We start from the raw sequence: 17091 nt of genomic DNA on the forward strand, positions 1-17091 counted from the left end.
TGCAGACTGCATTTTTCTTGCCAATAATGGCCATCAACAAATGCATATTAATTTAAATTGATTATATTAATTAAAAAGTCAAATATAATACAATTATATATAAAAATATAAATATTTTTTAAAAACTGTAATATCAGTTGACTTCTCGGGCATAAAGCTGGTTTGGTCCATGCTCAACAGGTTAGGGAGAATTTGCATTAGTCTAGTGTCCAGAATTTGTGTTAGAATTTTAAGATCATAGTTGAGTAGGGAGATGGGCCTATATGAGGTGCAGTGGGATCTGTCTTTACCTGGCTTAGGAATTAAGACTACAATGGGCCTGGTACATAGAGGGGGTAATGTCATATTTTCTATACAATCTGTGAATAGCTTATGGAGCCTGGGCGCTGGGGTAGAAGCATACATCCTGTACTGTTCCCCTGGAATACCAGCTGGGTCTGGTGTTTTCCGAGCCGGGAAGCAATCTCTTACTTTTCTAATAGTATTAGCAAAATTTCCATTTGGTGCACCTCTACAAGACATGATACAGGAGATGGTCAGAGACTGCAGACATAGTACAGGAAATGGTCAGAGACTGCAGACTAGATGAATGCAGCCTTGCCAGTGCCCACCAGGTGCACCCTACCAATGACCGTCAGACACAGCCTTGCCAGTGCCCAGATCACACAGAGTGGCGATCTTCCGCTGTGTCACGGAGCTGAATTTGAAATGCCTGGGTCGGGTGGCCGCAGTAACAAAGCCCTGCCTCCTATGATAGAGATCACAGAGATTTAATTTCCTGGCATTGAATCGGTGTACCGTCTATTACAGGAGGCGGGACTTTTTTACAGCGGCTGCTGAACAATTCAGCTCTGAGACACAGGGAGATCGCCGTTTTGCGCAACAAGGAGGGGAGAACTGTGGCATGTCATGATGACAAGCCCCAGCAATGTACGGCACCCAAGATGGACCGCCCCCTTTTCGGTGCCATTATCTGCACCTTTTTTTGGGGGGGGGTTTTGTTAGCCAAACGAAAAAAAACTGTTTTCAGACGATAAGTTTCGGCGGCCTGAAATTTTGATGCACTGCAAATTCTTTGGTTAGCAATTTCTGTATGTGTAGTAACTTGAATTATGTCAAATGGCACTGCACAGGTTAGTACATGACATCTGTCTGTGGTCCAAAAACTGACACTTTGTATGAGGAAACTATATATCCCACAATCACTGGGTCTCTACGTTTTAGTGTTCTTCATATGATCACTAGTATTTACAACTGAACCAGGCACAAGCAAGCAGAGCAGTGAAGGAAATGGATGTGTTTTCATCACATTAGCACTCCCACATTTTGTGATGCACACAAAACAAGTAGTGAGGCATTGACTGGATGCTGCCTGATCCAGAACAAGAAGTTTCTTGACCCTTTGGCGAATAGGGACAAGCTAGGTGAATGAATACATGGACCTAGGAGACTTGATGAGCCAGAACCCTACAAACTATAGCAGCAACATGTGAGCCCATCATTGCAAAGTAAAGCCGCGAACACAACACATTTCAGCGGACAGTCCGCTCGTGTGTGGGCTTCAGCGGACTTTTTCAGCGGACAGTCTGGCGGACTAAGTCTTTCGGAATTTCCGTAATATTGTCCGTCCAACTTTGGTTTCAGCGGACAGTCCGCTCGTGAGTAGGCTAGTTGGACGGACTAAGTATGGCGCATGCTCAGAAAGGATTTACACGGCGGAAGGTTGCATTGCTGTGATTTGGACGTCCTATTTCTAGTCCCGTCGTACGTGCTGTACACGTCATCGCGCAAGCTTTCAACGGACTGGCTGTTCATCGTGTGTGGTCAAGTCCGTTCATTCAAAAGTAGGACGGACTGTCCGTCGGATTGTCTGACGGACTTAGTTGGCCAGACAGTCCGCCCGTGTGTACGCGGCTTTAGGGTCCTTCCACACCACGTAAACAATTCTGTCACGTTGTTTTTCTATGCAAAAACTGATGAATACTCATTCAGTTTACCTCAATTTGCACATCTGTGTTTAATTCAATTCAGTTTCCATCCATTTTTTTTTTTTTTTAGTTAATGCTAGGTGACAAAAGTATATACAAAAAAAACAATTCTTGCCTAAAAATGGACATAAACAGAACAGATGTAAATGGATCCACTTACATCTGTTCAGTTCCAGCTAAACAGAAAAGGATGCAGCTTTGTTACATTTAAAAATGGAATCTAAACAGACACAAATGTAGGCGGATGTAGACGGACGATCATCCGTTTACACCTGTAAGCCCATAGGAATGAATTCATGTCCTTTTTTTCATCCGAAACCCGACAAACAGAATGCCTGAGTGAAAGGACCTATTTAGGACTGTCTGAACTAAGGGTGGGGCCAGTAACTTTTGTCCCCCCAATGCTTGCTACTCACCCCTTAATATTATGGGATCGATATGTCAGGATTGGAGTATTATATAAAGTGAACAGACGTAGCACCCTGTTCCTTACCGCGGCATGAACAACCTTAAATAATTCTGCCTGAATCAACTTTATATACATCGTATTTATTTGTTCAAATTGGTTTTGGCACTGGGCATAATAGAAATGTCAGAGAAACGTGTATACAAGACGCGTGAGAAATAAACGGCATCCGCTCACAGCGTCTCTGACGTCCAGGAATATTATTGATCCCAAAGCAGATTTAATACCGGTGTCTCGTTCTCGTTCTCTTTGAACAGTGATGGATTCCAGTTTAATGTTCTTAATTTCCTTCGGGTAGAAGCAGAGCTTTGGATATCCTCTGGATTTCGATGCCACTGCTGGTTGAGAGACCAGTCCCTGGGAAGACGTCAGAATTGATTTGCCTATACTTTGGAGTCACCGCACAAGATGAAATTGTTGTATTTCTGAATGTTGCTTCCTGTTTTCACTTTTCAGATTTTTTTGGCAAAGGTCAAAGGCAAAATGTCAAAGGATGTTCATCTATATTTTTATCATTCTGTGCTTTCAGCGCTCCTCCAAAATTCTGTGACTACCCCAGACCTGGCCCACGAAGAGCAGAACATTCTGCTCCTCGTGGGCTGCTCCTGCGGAGAAGATGTTTGTATGCTCGGGTGTTTGTCACATCGTCAATTGTTGAAAGAGTAGATCAGTGATTCTCAGCCAGGTGTCAGGAACCATGAAACAGACTGAGAGAGAAGTACAATCAAATCACACTTGTTTATTAATAAAAATAAAAAGGTAAATAGAAAAAAGCGTAGTCAAGAATAGCCAGAGTCCAGTAGCCAGATCGGGTAGTCAGCCAGTCCAAAGTTCATTAACCAGATCGGGAAATCAGCCAGGCCAGAAGTCAGGGATCCAAGGAGAGCAACTGCAAGCAGGATAAGAAGCCAGGGGGGATGTCAGCAAGCCAGTCTTGAAACAAACAGCAGGAGATGGTTCCTAGTGATGTGACCAACGCGAAGGCAAAGGAAAGAGTGAGCTGGAAGGCTTTAAATAGGCAGGTCAGACGAGCATCATCGGAAACGGCTGGTAACTGTGGAAAGAGAAGAGAGCTGGCAATTAGCCGACAGCTGAGCGGCCAGCCCAGAGGAGGAAGGGCTAAGCCAGCTCTGACACCAGGGTTCCTCCAGAGGTTGCTAGGGGTTCCTTCAGCATTGGGCAATTTCTGCCTCTTGGATAAGTTCCCACTGACACCATTGATCTTTCTAACTATCTGTAAGGAGGTAATTCTTCCCAATGACCACAAGTGTAAGGACCATTCTTCCTACTGACCATCACCCTAATGTATCATGAGTTGTAGATTTCTAATTTTTAGCAGGGGTTGCCTGAGACCAGAGAACTATTTCGAGGGTTCCTCTGTGTTGAAAAGGTTGAGAAAGGCTGGAGTGGATGATCAATATAGTAGAGCAGGTGTGAAATCCAGTGCGTTCTGTACAGTTGAATTAAATACTTGTCATTGTAATGACAGTCCAAGATCCCTCTTGGCATTGGCACATGTAAAATGAAGTTTTTTTTTTTTTGTTCTTAAAGTGACTGTGTAGTGAGCCCCCTCTTATGACTAATATGGCAGCTCCAATTCCATTCATGTAACCATGCTGCCCTCCATCCCACTCAGGTCTGGCAATCCGCTTCACAGGGCCGTGTGCTAAATTGTAAAAATGGGGAATAATCACACCTCTCCCGACCCAGAAGTACCAGAATACCATTGGCTCTGGTGGAGAATTGGTTGAAGGAAAAATGCTCAAAAGGTAACATGACATCTTATGTGATGTCTGCTTCCAAATCGCTTCCTTTTTTGTCTTCGTAGTGATTTATCACTCAGAGTGTCACTTTAAATGCAGTAACCCATAGCAACCATTTAGAATTCTCTCTGCTGAAGTCAGCGTCCTTATGGATTTCCTATCTTATGATTTGACGTCAGCTTGAGAAAATTCAGTCCCACTCTGTAATATCACTGCAACCCCTAACTTACATTGGCGCATGGAATAATGGTTGCGCAGTATCATGTGACAGGAGGCTGCAGTTCTATTAAGCCCCATTGTAAAAAAAAAATCTGCTGAATCTGGCAGCACTTAATATTTTTCAAAGCTTCAATTAGGTAATTCAGTTGGGCCTGTTTCAAACCCTATGCATTTTAAGTGCTTTTTTGATTTATGCAGATTTGCGCTGCAGTCTATTTAACATGGTTTCCTATGGAACACGTTCTGTAGTGCACACCTGCAAAATGCAAAAAGCACTAAAAATGCCATAGGTGTGAATCAGGTCTTAGCCCTTGTACACACGGTCGGACATTCCGACGGAAAATGTCCGATCGGACCACGTTGTCGGATAATCCGACCGTGTGTGGGCTCCATCGGTCTGTTTCCGTCGGAATATCCGACCAACAAAGTTTTAGAGCTGGGCTGTAAAATTTTTTCCGACAACATGATCCGATCGGACTTTGTCCGATCGTGTGTAGAGCATTCCGATCGGACAAAGTGCCACGCATGCTAAGATCAAATTCCTAGACCAAAGCTATTGGCTACTAGCCTGAACGTAGTCCCGTCGTAACGAAATAACGTCATCACGTTCTGAACGATCGGATTTTCCGACAACTTTGTCCGACCGTGTGTATGCAACACAAGTTTCGGACAAATTCCGACGGATTTTGTTGTCGGAATGTCCGACCGTGTGTGTACAAGGGCTAAGTGTTTGCTTGGCAGTTTTAGATGCTCACTGATTTTGCTTGTTGCCTGCAGCTCTTCAGTATCCCATATTACATGGGGCAGCAGTCTCAGAGGTGCACCCTACTGCCAGCCAAGTGACACTGCGCCTTTTTTCCTCATTTTCTTCTTATGTACCACCTCCCTTCTCCCAAGTAGGTGATTGATTGATCCGGCGGCAGCTAAGAAGTTATCACTGTCCTGCGAGAATGGTTCTGTTTCCATCGGCCCTTTTAACTACATTAAACTCTCTGTCTCTGCAATATCTGCAGGTTTTTATGAATGGGCCATGCCACTCCTGACAGATCTCTCTCTGTGAGATGCGTCTGGATTTGGATGACAGGGAATTAAAATGGCTCATAATTTATGATCAGCCCCCGGTGGGAGGGATCCAGCAGTATCCTTGCAGATTACATTCAATCAGCTTTCTTGCTATTAGTCCATCGGTTAATCTGCTATCTGTCTCTGGGACATGCTCACCTTATTTATTTTCTTTCAGCATTTTAATTCCAGCACAAAGTGTGCTCTGTAAAAAAAAAAAAAAAAAAAAAAGACTTCTCCTCTTCCCTTCAGCTGTGTGGAAATATTCCTGACCTGACAGCTGCCGATGCGAATATTTTTTTTTTTTTCGCTTCTTGCAATTAACCACTTCAGCCCTGGACCATTTTGCTGGCCAAAGACCAGACCACTTTTTGCCATTCGGCACTGCGTCGCTTTAACTGACAATTGCACGGTCGTGCGACGTGGCTCCCAAACAAAATTGACTTTTTTCCCCCCACAAATAGAGCTTTCTTTTGGTGGTATTTGATCACCCCTGCGGTTTTTATTTTTTGCGCTATAAACAAAAATAGAGCGACAATTTTGAAAAAAACATTTTTTCCCTCAGTTTAGGCCGATGCATATTCTTCTACATATTTTTGGTAAAAAAATCGCAATAAGCGATTATTGATTGGTTTGCGCAAACGTTATAGCGTTTACAAAATAGGGGATAGTTTTATGGCATTATTAATAATAATTATTTTTTTTACTAGTAATGGTGGCAATCAGCAATTTTTTTTTTTTTCATTGTGACTGCGACATTATGGCGGACACATCGGACATTTTTGACACATTTTTGGGACCGTTGTCATTTATACTGCAATCCCTGCTATATAAATGCAGTGATTCCTGTGTAAATGACACTGGCAGTGAAGGGGTTAACCAGTGGGTGGCAGTGTAGGGGTTAAGTGTTACTAACTGTGGGGGGGCTGGGCTTTCATTTAGTGAACACTGATCTCTGCTCCAATCACATGGAGCAGAGATCAGTGTCACTAGTTGCTAGGCAGAACGGGGAGATGCTGTTTACAACGGCATCTCTCCGTTCAGCCACCCCGTGAGACGATCGCGGGTATGCTCACGGGGGTCCCGGCGGCGCGCTCGCGATGGCAGGGCGGCAAATTTAAAGGGACGTACAGGTACGCCCATTTGCCTGCCCGTGCCATTCTGCCGACGTACATTGGCGTGCGCTGGTCGGAAACCGGTTAATAAGGCTGGGACTTGTAAGGAAAGCACAGCACTTGATTGACACATAGACCCTAAAAACTGATGTCCCAATAGAGACTAATCTGCTTTTTTTCTGTCTCCCTGAGCACAGCATGATGTATGCACATATACCTACTAGGGCTGCAACTAATAATTATTTTCATAATCGATTAGTTGGCCAATTTATTGTTTCGATTAATCAGTTAGTAACCTTAAAAAAAAGTGTGGTGTATAATTTAGTTAATTTTGTAACGTTAAAAAAAAAAAAAAAAATTCTTAAATATCTCTATGCAGTGGTACATATAAATAACCAACTATATGAGCAAAATCTCTAATCCACTCTGAGAACAGACAGAAGAGATATACTGTATATACAATTAGAAGAGATCTTCACTCAAAAAAATGTAATTTTAAGAACGCTTGTTCGATTTTCTAAACGTTAGTGGGGGTCAAATCGATGTTCTTTTTCAACCACAGTGGCAGGAAAATTTGGAAATGGAAAACTGCTTAGTGAAAGGAATTTTCAGTCAGTGTATGTGGTTTTCGTTCAGAAATTACATTCATTTTAAAAGCAGAATGTTAAAAACAAGTGAAAATTTCAAAACCACATTCTTTTAGCGAATGTACAAAGATTTTTTTTTCCTCTGAAAATTGATCCGTGTGGCCAGCATAAGGCTTGGTATGCAGTTTGCTTTTGATCTGTTTCTGCAGTGCTTTTTGCTGTGCGTTTTTGATTTTTGCTCATGTGATTTTGCTGTGATTTTGAGTTTTTGCATTTTTTTTTTTTTTTGGGCAGATTAAAAAAACACAAATTGCTGCAAAACAAGCTTTTCTGCAGCTTCTCCATTGAAGTCTATTGAACCAAAAAAAGCATTGTTTTGCGTAAAAAAAAAAAAAAAAAAAAAAAGTCCCTGACCATTTCACAGATACACAGCGGTTGAAAAAAAGCATAAATGTAAACGAACGTATCCCATAGGAAACCATGTAAATAAACTGTAAATGAACTATGTGTCAAAAAACACATAGATGAGAACCAGGTCTAAGATGTTTAGTAACATAATGGGGTTAAAAAAAAACAAAAACTAAAAGTAGCCCTTTATACTGCAACAAAAAGCAGATAATCACTACTCTACGGGGTTCATTTTTTTTTAACTGTAGAACTGTGAAAGTGGTATTTACAGTAATGATTATTTGCTATTTTTTTGCTATAAAGGGCTAATTTTAGTTTTTTTTTAACCCCATTATGTTACTGGCCGATTAATCAATTATGTAAAGAATAATCGATTCATTTCATAATCGATTAGTTGTTTCAGCCCTAATACCTACTCTGTGTCTTGTAGCTGACTAACCCCTCTTCATAATGCCACTCTATGGGTCAGTGCAGAAAAGGGAATCTACCAGTGCTCAGGGGTCGGAGTTGGTGGCTGTCGTGACATACAAGTTCCTGGTTTCTGACCCGTGTCCCTCTTTGTGGATTTTAACCATCAATATATGTTCTGGTAGCCATTTTCACAGACCCGGAATAGGATGCGATACGCAGAATGTTACATTTGTCAGGGGCAGCGTGATATAAAGGATCTCTAGCAATGGGGGCATGTGTTATATCGACAGCTGTCAAGAATGGGATTTCCCCTAAAATCTTTAAGTGACTTCCTGTTAGATCTCTAGGAGAGGAAGTTAGGTGAAACCTAACAAGGATTCTAACCACCCCCCACCTATATAACAAAGAAAACATGTTTTTGCAGATTTAGACACATTTTTATTCAAAGCATAACACTTCAACCTCACTTTTAAAGCCCAACTTTATTGGCATTTTAAATCAACTAAATACATTTGGGCAGCGGAAAGCAGCCACAGCCTAAGTGGAAAAGCCTGGCCCTTGCCAGTATGTTGTAGTGAAGCAGTTGTCTCTGCAGAAGACTGATATGTCCCCTTCAGTGTCAGAACTAGAGCCCTGGATAGTGATCCTGCTCCTAGTGGAGTATTCACCGTCGACAGGATTGCTAGTGTGACCTTAAAGTGGGAGTCCGCCGGGACTCCGCGTTTTTTTTTTTTTTTTTTTTTTTTAAAAGCCAGCAGCTACAAATACTGCAGCTGCTGACTTTTAAAATAGTGACACTTACCTGTCCAGCGCGCCCGCGATGTCGGCACCCGAAGCCGATCTGTAGATCGTTTCTTGGGTGCTGCCGCCGCCATCTTGGGTATGGGAATCAGGAAATGGAGCCTTTCGGCTTCATTTCCCGGTTCCCTACTGCGCATGCGCGAGCCGCGCTGCGCAATAAGGACGGTCCCCGCTGCCTCTGGGATCTGTGTGTTTTCCCAGCAGGCAGCGGGGCACTTGCGGAAAGGGGCAGGCACTTGCGGAAAGGGGCGTAATCTACGCCCCTTTCCGCAGAGAGCTATCCCGGAAGTGGGTGCAGTTACCTGGATTATCCAGGTAACTGCACCCCCCTCCCCCCTGAAAGGTGCCAATTGTGGCGCCGGAGGGGGGGAGGATTCCGATGAGCGGAAGGTCCATTTTAGGGTGGACCTCCGCTTTAAGTTCTCATTTACGTTTTTTATTTTTTTGTGTGCTATAAATGAAAAATGACCGAAAATTCGGTAAAAAAAAAAAAGAATTTTGCAAATTAGTAATTTTTCTTCATAAATTTTGGCCAAATGTTATACTGCTACAAAAAAATAATCCAAATTGGTCTATATTATTTGGTCTGTGTGAAAGTTATAGAGTCTATAAATTATGGTGCCAAGCACTGAAAATTGATCACACTTGAAGTACTGACGGCCTAAGAGCCGGTTCACACAGATCCGACTTCAAGTCGCCCCAAGTCACCTCAGGTCGCACAAAATGTAGAAATCAATGTAAGTGAATGAGAGCCGTCTTAATGCACACTACTGAAGTCGCTCCGACTTCAGAAAAGGTTCCTGTACTACTTCAATCCGACTTGTAGGCGACTGGTACCCATTGATTTCAATGGAGGTTGCCTCCAAGTCGGAGCTCATTCTCTGGCCACATCAAGTCGCCTGGCCTGGGGCGACTTAAAGTAGTGTTGTAAGTCGTGTCCAAAAGTCGTGTTGCCCCTGTGTGAACCGAGCCTAACAAGCCAGGACAGTACAAATACCCCCCAACTGACCCCTTTTTGGAAAGTAGACATTCAAAGGTATTTAGAAAGAGGCATGGTGAGTTTTTTTTAATTATTTTTCCCCTCAATTCTTTGCAAAATCAAGATTTTTTTTTTTCCCCACAAAATTGTTATATTAGCAGGTTATTTCTCACACACATCATATGCATACCACAAATTACACTCCAAAATACATTCTACTACTCCTCCTGAGTATGGCGATACCACATGTTTGAGAGTTTTACACACCGTGGCCACATACAAAGGCCCAACATGCAGGGAGCACCTTTAGGCATTCTAGGACAGGGATCCTCAAACTACGGCCCTCCAGCTGTTGCGGAACTACACATCCCATGAGGCATTGTAAAACTCTGACATTCACAGACATGACTAGGCATGATGGGAATTGTAGTTCCTGAACAACTGGAGGGCCGTAGTTTGAAGACCCCTGTTCTAGGAGCATAAATTGCACATCTCATTTCTTAACTATCTCTTGCACTTTTGAAGGCTCTGGAGCACCAGGACAATAAAAATGCCTCAAAAATTACTCTATGGAAAGAAAACACCCTAATGTATAGTCTTTGAGGCATATCGAGTAATTTTTTTTCTACATGTTTTTGGAAAATGTGGAAAGAAAATGAAAAAACATTTTTTTTTTTTACCCAAAGTTGTCCATTTATACATTATTTCTAACACATAGCATGTACATGGCAAAAATTATACCTCAAAACATTGTCTGCTACTCCTCCTGAGTATGGCGATACCACATGTGTGTGACTTTTTCACAGCCTGGCCGCATACAGAGGCCCAACATGCAGGGAGCACCATCAGGCGTTCTAGGGGCATAAATGTCACATCTAATTTGACTATCTATTACACTTTGAGGCACTGTAGTGGCATGGATGGAGATGTCTGGGTATGGCTGGGTGGGTATGGCTGGGTGGGTATGGCTAAGTGTAGAGTATGGCTAAGTGTAGAGTATGGCTGGGTATGAAAGGGCTGGGTCAGGTATAGCTGAGTGTGGATGGGATGGCTGGGTATGGCTGAGGATGGATGGATGAGTATTGCTGAGCATGGATGGATGGATGGATCAGTATTGCTGAGCATGGATGGATGGATCAGTATTGCTGAGGATGGATGGATGGATGAGTATTGCTGAGCATGGATGGATGGATGAGTATTGCTGAGCATGGATGGATGGATGAGTATTGCCGAGCATGGATGGATGGATGGATCAGTATTGCTGAGCATGGATGGATGGATGAGTATTGCTGAGGATGGATGGGTGCTCTAGGTGCAGAGCAAGAACTCCGCCCACATTCCAGTACAGCATCCCCCCAGCACAAGGCTATGTGCAGAGTGCAGGGGTGCGCTAGGAGCAGAGTGCAGGGGTGGGCTAGGAGCAGAGGGCAAGGCCCCCCCATTCCAGTACAGCACCTCCCCCCCCCCAGTACAAGGCTAGGAGCAGAGTGCAGGGGTGCGCTAGGAGCAGAGTTCAAGGCCCCCCATTCCAGTACAGCGTCTCCCTCCCAGTACAAGGCTATGTGCAGTGGTGTGTCATGTGCAGAGTGCAGGGGTGCGCCAGGTGCAGAGTGCAGGGCTCATTTTCCAGTACAGAACTAGATGCTCTCCTCCCACCCCAATTCCATTACACACTGTTTTCCTCTGTCACAATCACAAATCCTACTCCCAGCATGTTGTCTGATGTTTGTGCAGCCTTCAGGTTTCAGAGGCAGCGTCCCCTTTGCAGATTCCATGCCCCCTCCTTCCTCTGCACTGAGATCAGTGTGTGTACCCGAGGGATCTGAGCAGCCACTGTGGGAGGAGTGCTGTCTGGTTTGTAAATACAGAAGCAGTGCTTCTGTATTTACAAGTGACAGTAGGCGAGCGGCCAGCACCGGAGATGCCCGAACTTCATGTTAAAGACGGACCTGTGTGTACTATTACCGACCAACATGTCCTTAACAACTGATGACGTCATCAGTCGGTAGGACACGGGCAGGCGGCCTGCACAGCTTTCTGCTTTGCCGGCAATTGTACACAGCTCATTAAACTGTACACTAGGAGAAATAGATTTTACACAGCTAATACTTTATATACGACCATATTAAACAGAAATGATTAATCAAAAAACTTTTTTGATCCTGTCGTCAGATTGTAATCCAAAGAAATTTTTTTTTTTGGGGTGGGGCTCAAAAAACCCTCCAGGTCCTTACCTGTAACAAAGCTTCCTGTCTGGGCTGTCATGGCTCCGCTGATACCCATACTCCTGGGTGGCTGGGACTAGAGGCCGGAAACCAGAAGGGACGCAATGGCGAATTTTAATTTGTTAATATTAAAAGTGGGCGAGTTCGAGGCGCAGTGCTCTGCCTCAGGCTCTAATCACATGCTTATTAACGAATTGATGGACCTAATAGACTTTTATTAGTCCGGCGCCCCACAAAGTGAACTGCACACACATAAAACAAGTTATTTTTTAATAAATTATAATATGACTAACATTTTAACTTTAAGATGTTAAAAAATGTTAGTCATATTATCATTTACTTAAAAATAAATCGTTCTAGGATTAGCTTTCTTATTGGTCAAAACTTTGGGGGGGGGCAGCACCCCTTATGGAGCAGTCTCCACTGGTGAGTAGTCAGTAAGTGTGTCCTGTTCTTAGGTTGCATTCACATCTTGTCTTGTGGAATCACGGTCAGATTTGCCACGATTATACCTGCGATTTCAAAACACTGAGGTGTGAATGACAAATTGCAGAAAGCACATTTGAGATGCCATTCATTGTAATGGCACCTAAAATCGCGGTGCAATTTTTTTTCGGCCCAATAAATTGCACTGCAATCATGGCAACCTGCATCACGTGAAGCTTGTCGCCCAAAAAAGATCAGGAGCTACTTTTGAGCGACATGCTTTACGTGATGTGGGTTGCTGCAATTGCAGTGCGATTTATCGCGGCAGAACGGCAGTGCAATTTTAGGTCCCATTCAAATCATTGGCATCTCAAATGTATTTTCTGCGATTTTTTTTCATTTACACCCCGACGCTTTGAAATCACAAGCAGAATCGCTGAAAATCTGCCCATGGTTCAAAATGCCAAAATGTGAATGCAGTCTAATGCCCCGTACACACGATCGGACATTCTGACGGATGTTGACTCAAACTTGTCTTGCATACACACGGTCACACAAGGTTGGTCGGAAATTACGAACATCAAGAACGCGGTACAACACGTACGACGAGCCGAGAAAAATGAAGTTCAATAGCCACTCTTCTGCTTGATTCCGAGCATGCGTGGAACTTTGTGTGTCGGAATTGTGTACACACAAATTTGTTGTCGGAAAATTTGAGATCCAGATCTCAAATTTTGTGTGACGGAAATTCCGATGGAAAATGTCCGATGGAACCTTCACACTGTCGGAATTTCCGACAAAAAGCTCCCATTGAACATTTTCCGTTGGAAAATCCAACTGTGCGTATGGGGCATTAGAGTTGCATTTAAAGGGTTGATTTATTAAAACTGAAAAATCTGGTGCAGCTCTGCATATAAACCAATCAACTTTCATCATTTTTTTGTTGTCAAAGCTAAATTGAACAAACTTAAGTTAGAAGGTGATTGACTACTGTGCATAGCTTCACCAGATTTGGCACGCTCCAGTTTTAGTAAATCAACCCCTATGAGCCCTAAGTGGGGTAAACACTTAGAAACACAAAGAAAATCAGGGAAACGATTGTCCTCGTTTCACAGCAAGTTGGAAGGGAATAATGTACGGAAATTCTTGTACGACAAAGGTTTTTTTGTTTGTTTATTGTTTCTGATCAGGCGCAGTCTTTCTTTTACTGAAAATCGTCCGAAAACTGTACAAATTAAATCCAAATCAGCTGGCAATGTGTACCCCTCCAAAACTGCACTTCCCCCACTGCGCCAATCAATAACCAGTGATCCCGAACAGTGGACGGTCTTAAAGTGGTGTTGCCACCAAAAGATAAAAAAGTGATTAGAAATCTTAAAAAAAAATAAAAAAATATTGGAATTTTTTTTTTTACTCACCTCTAAATACCTGTTGCTAGGGGGTCCCTCGTAGTCTGCCTTCTTCCTTGCCCGGGCTGGTGACGTCACTTCCCCTCACGCCGCACAGTCATCTGGGACCTGTCACGTGTCCCAGATGACTGTGCGGCGTATCACGGCGCCCTGCGCCGCTCGCGCATTCGTGGTGGGTGCCCGGCTGTGAAGCCACAGCCGGGTGCCCACAGTACGAATGACGGTGCCGCGTGCGGAACCGGGAACAAGGGGGGGGGGCTTCGTTGCCCCGCATCGCTGGACCCTGGGACAGGTAAGTGTCCGATTTATAAAAAGTCAGCAGCTGCAGTATTTGTAGCTGCTGACTTTAAATTTTTTTTTTTTTTAGGGGAACCCCACTTTAATAAAAACCATACAAGAAATATAACAATATCAGTGAAAAGGAAAAATAAAAAACAAAAAGCTGCTACTTTAGTGAAACTAATGTCCAAAACAAATAAATTATACCCCTAATCATGTACTGCAAAAATATTAGAAGATAATTTAAGTAGCGCTCATAATACATCAAGTGTACAAAATGTGAAATAATCCAATCTATCACCCCGTGATGCAGTGATAAAAAGAACTAAAAGTCCATTGAACACCTCGCCCAATAGTCGGTGAGTGCGTTTCTATTGGGTGAGGTGTCACGAGCACATTGGTGTGGTGGAAGTCTGAAGGATTTTTTTGAAAACTGATTCCCTTCTGTGATTTTTTTTTTTTTAAGATTCTGTTCAATGGACTTTTAGTTCTTTTTATTACTTCATCACGGGGTGATAGATTGGATTATTTCACATTTTGTACACTTGTTGTATTATGAGTGCTACTTAAATTATCTTCTTCTTCTTCTTTTTTTTTTTTTTTTTTTCCGTTTTAAATGTAAAACATTTATTGAAAAAATTATAAAATGGTCACTCACATTTGAGAAGACATTAAAAGCATATGGATAAAACCAAGTAACGCAGCGGCATCAGCAGAGCCCGTCCCAACGTTTCGTACTAATAAGGCATCCTCCCCAGAGGATGTTGGCCATACAGTAGTGTTTTCGTACAATATAAAAATTATCATCAGTCAGCTCAATGAAATGACAACATGCTTTTAACGGAGTGTATAAACTTTTTGCTGAACAAAAATGGCATTCACTGTAAGAAATGCTTTTAATCTAATCATCTTGCTCCTTAAAATTTCTTGTTAATGCAGTTGTAAACCTGCATCAAATTTATCCCCACTAACCATTGGAATACAAACATACATTCTCAAAATTTACATTTTCAAACAAAATTCTATTAGATAATGTCCAGCTTTCCATCTAAGTACTGTGGCTACCTTACCATTTTTTTAGGTAGGGTTAGGCCCATTTTAACACATTAAATTATCTTCTAATACAGGGCTCGACAAAACCCGGGCGCCAGGTCGCATTTGCGACTAGAAATAGCGACCTCGCGCCTGGGGCAGCACAGCTGGGGGTATCCTGTCTCTGTGGACCCCCCCAGCGTGATCGCATCGGGCTGTTCCGCCGGCGGCCGAAAATTTAGGCCGCGGCTTTGAGGCCTTCTGCGGTCCTATGATTCCTTCTGGAATCTGGCGCCCTCTTGTGGTCGCCGTTGGTATGACAAACCAGCAATGCTAATGAGGCTTCCTCTGCCTGTTTTATATTACCTGCCTCTTCTTCCCTTTATTTAGAACCCCCTAAACATTATATATATTTTTTATTCTAACACCCTAGAGAATAAAATGGTGGTTGTTGCAATACTGTCTGTTACACCGTATTTGTGCAGCGCACTTTTGTTGGGAAAAATAATTTAGTTAAGAAAAAAATAAGACAACAGTAAAGTTAGCCCAATTATTTTTTATATTGTGAAAGATAATGTTACGCCGAGTACGGTAAATTGATACCCAACATGTCACGCTTCAAAATTGCACCCGCTCATGGAATGGCGACAAACTTTTACCCTTTAAAATCTCCATAGGCGACGTTTAAAAAAATTCTACAGGTTGCACGTTTTGAGTTACAGAGAAGGTCTGGGGCTAAAATTATTGCTCTCGCTCTACCGATCACGGTGCTACCTCCTATGTGTGGTTCGAACACCGATTTTATATGCGGGCAGGACAGGGCGCGTTTAAAAATTATTATTTTTTCTTATTATTTTAACTTTTTTTTTTTTTTTTCCACTGTTCTTTTAAAAAAAATGTTGTGTCACTTTTATTCTTATTACAAGGAATGTAAAAATCCCTTGTAATAGAAAAAGCATGACAGGTCCTCTTAAATATGAGATCTGGGGTCAGAGAGACCTCGGATCTCATATTTACGCTAAAATGCAATTGAAAAAAAAATTGTCATTTGAAAAAAATAAATAAATAAAATGTCCCTCTAAGAGCTATGGGCAATGACTTGGAGACGGGGTGGGGGGCTGGGGGCTATCTTCCCCTCACTCGTCTCCATGTCAGGCCAGGGACAGGTCCGGATCGCCGTCACGGACCTGGCTCCTAACTTTTTAAGCTGGCTCCTAGATTCCAAGGAAATTTGTCAACCCCTGTTCTAATATTTTTGCAGTACATGATTAGGGGTATAATTAATTTGTTTTGGTACAAATTAAATGAAAATCGTTCAATCTGTTCTGGTATGAGAACAATTTTGGAGTTTGTCCCTTTGGAAATTTTTGTTTGGAAGGTTCGAATCGGCTGCCCCGAAAGTTGTGTAAACACTATCAGAAAATTGTGCAATCGTTCCTTGGATGCAAACGTTTGCATCCGATTTTACGTATAGTGTGCGTGAGCCTTTAGTCCTAACACCTCATTAGAATCGCTCACCGTTTCCTATTTACCGACCTTCAGAAATGAAATCTATACAAATTATTTGGCTGTTGAGCGCAGCGGGGCTGTCGGCGGATTACACAGACGTCTCCGGCGAGCTCTGTGAAGGCTCTGCTGAATATATACTGCTTTAATTTAATTAAACACAAGGCTTGGATCGCTCGCTGACCTCCTCCGCAGATTGTGAAACAAATTGGAGCCGTAATATGCCACCTCACCCCTATAAATCCGGCAGAGTATGTCTGTATCCACCATCCTTCCCGCATATCAAATCCTGTGCCCTGGGGACAGTCCAGAATGTATACCACCATAAATGCCCCCATTATTGTCAGAAACTAAATGATGGCTGTAAAATGTTTTCACCTTTTTTAATGCCACACAAGTCATTTCTGTGTTCTAC

At 42.8% G+C, this 17091-nt stretch overlaps 1 protein-coding gene across 4 annotated transcripts in view; it reads left to right on the forward strand.

The window, feature by feature from the left end:
• Nucleotides 1–17091, forward strand: part of DAB2IP (DAB2 interacting protein) — a 673590-nt gene that overhangs the window by 36482 nt on the left and 620017 nt on the right. The window lies entirely within an intron of this gene.

This window comes from Lithobates pipiens, unplaced genomic scaffold, assembly GCF_037356315.1.
Source record: "Lithobates pipiens isolate NorthernLeopardFrog02 unplaced genomic scaffold, aLitPip1_a1.2 Scaffold_14, whole genome shotgun sequence".
Taxonomy (NCBI): Eukaryota; Metazoa; Chordata; class Amphibia; order Anura; family Ranidae; genus Lithobates; species Lithobates pipiens.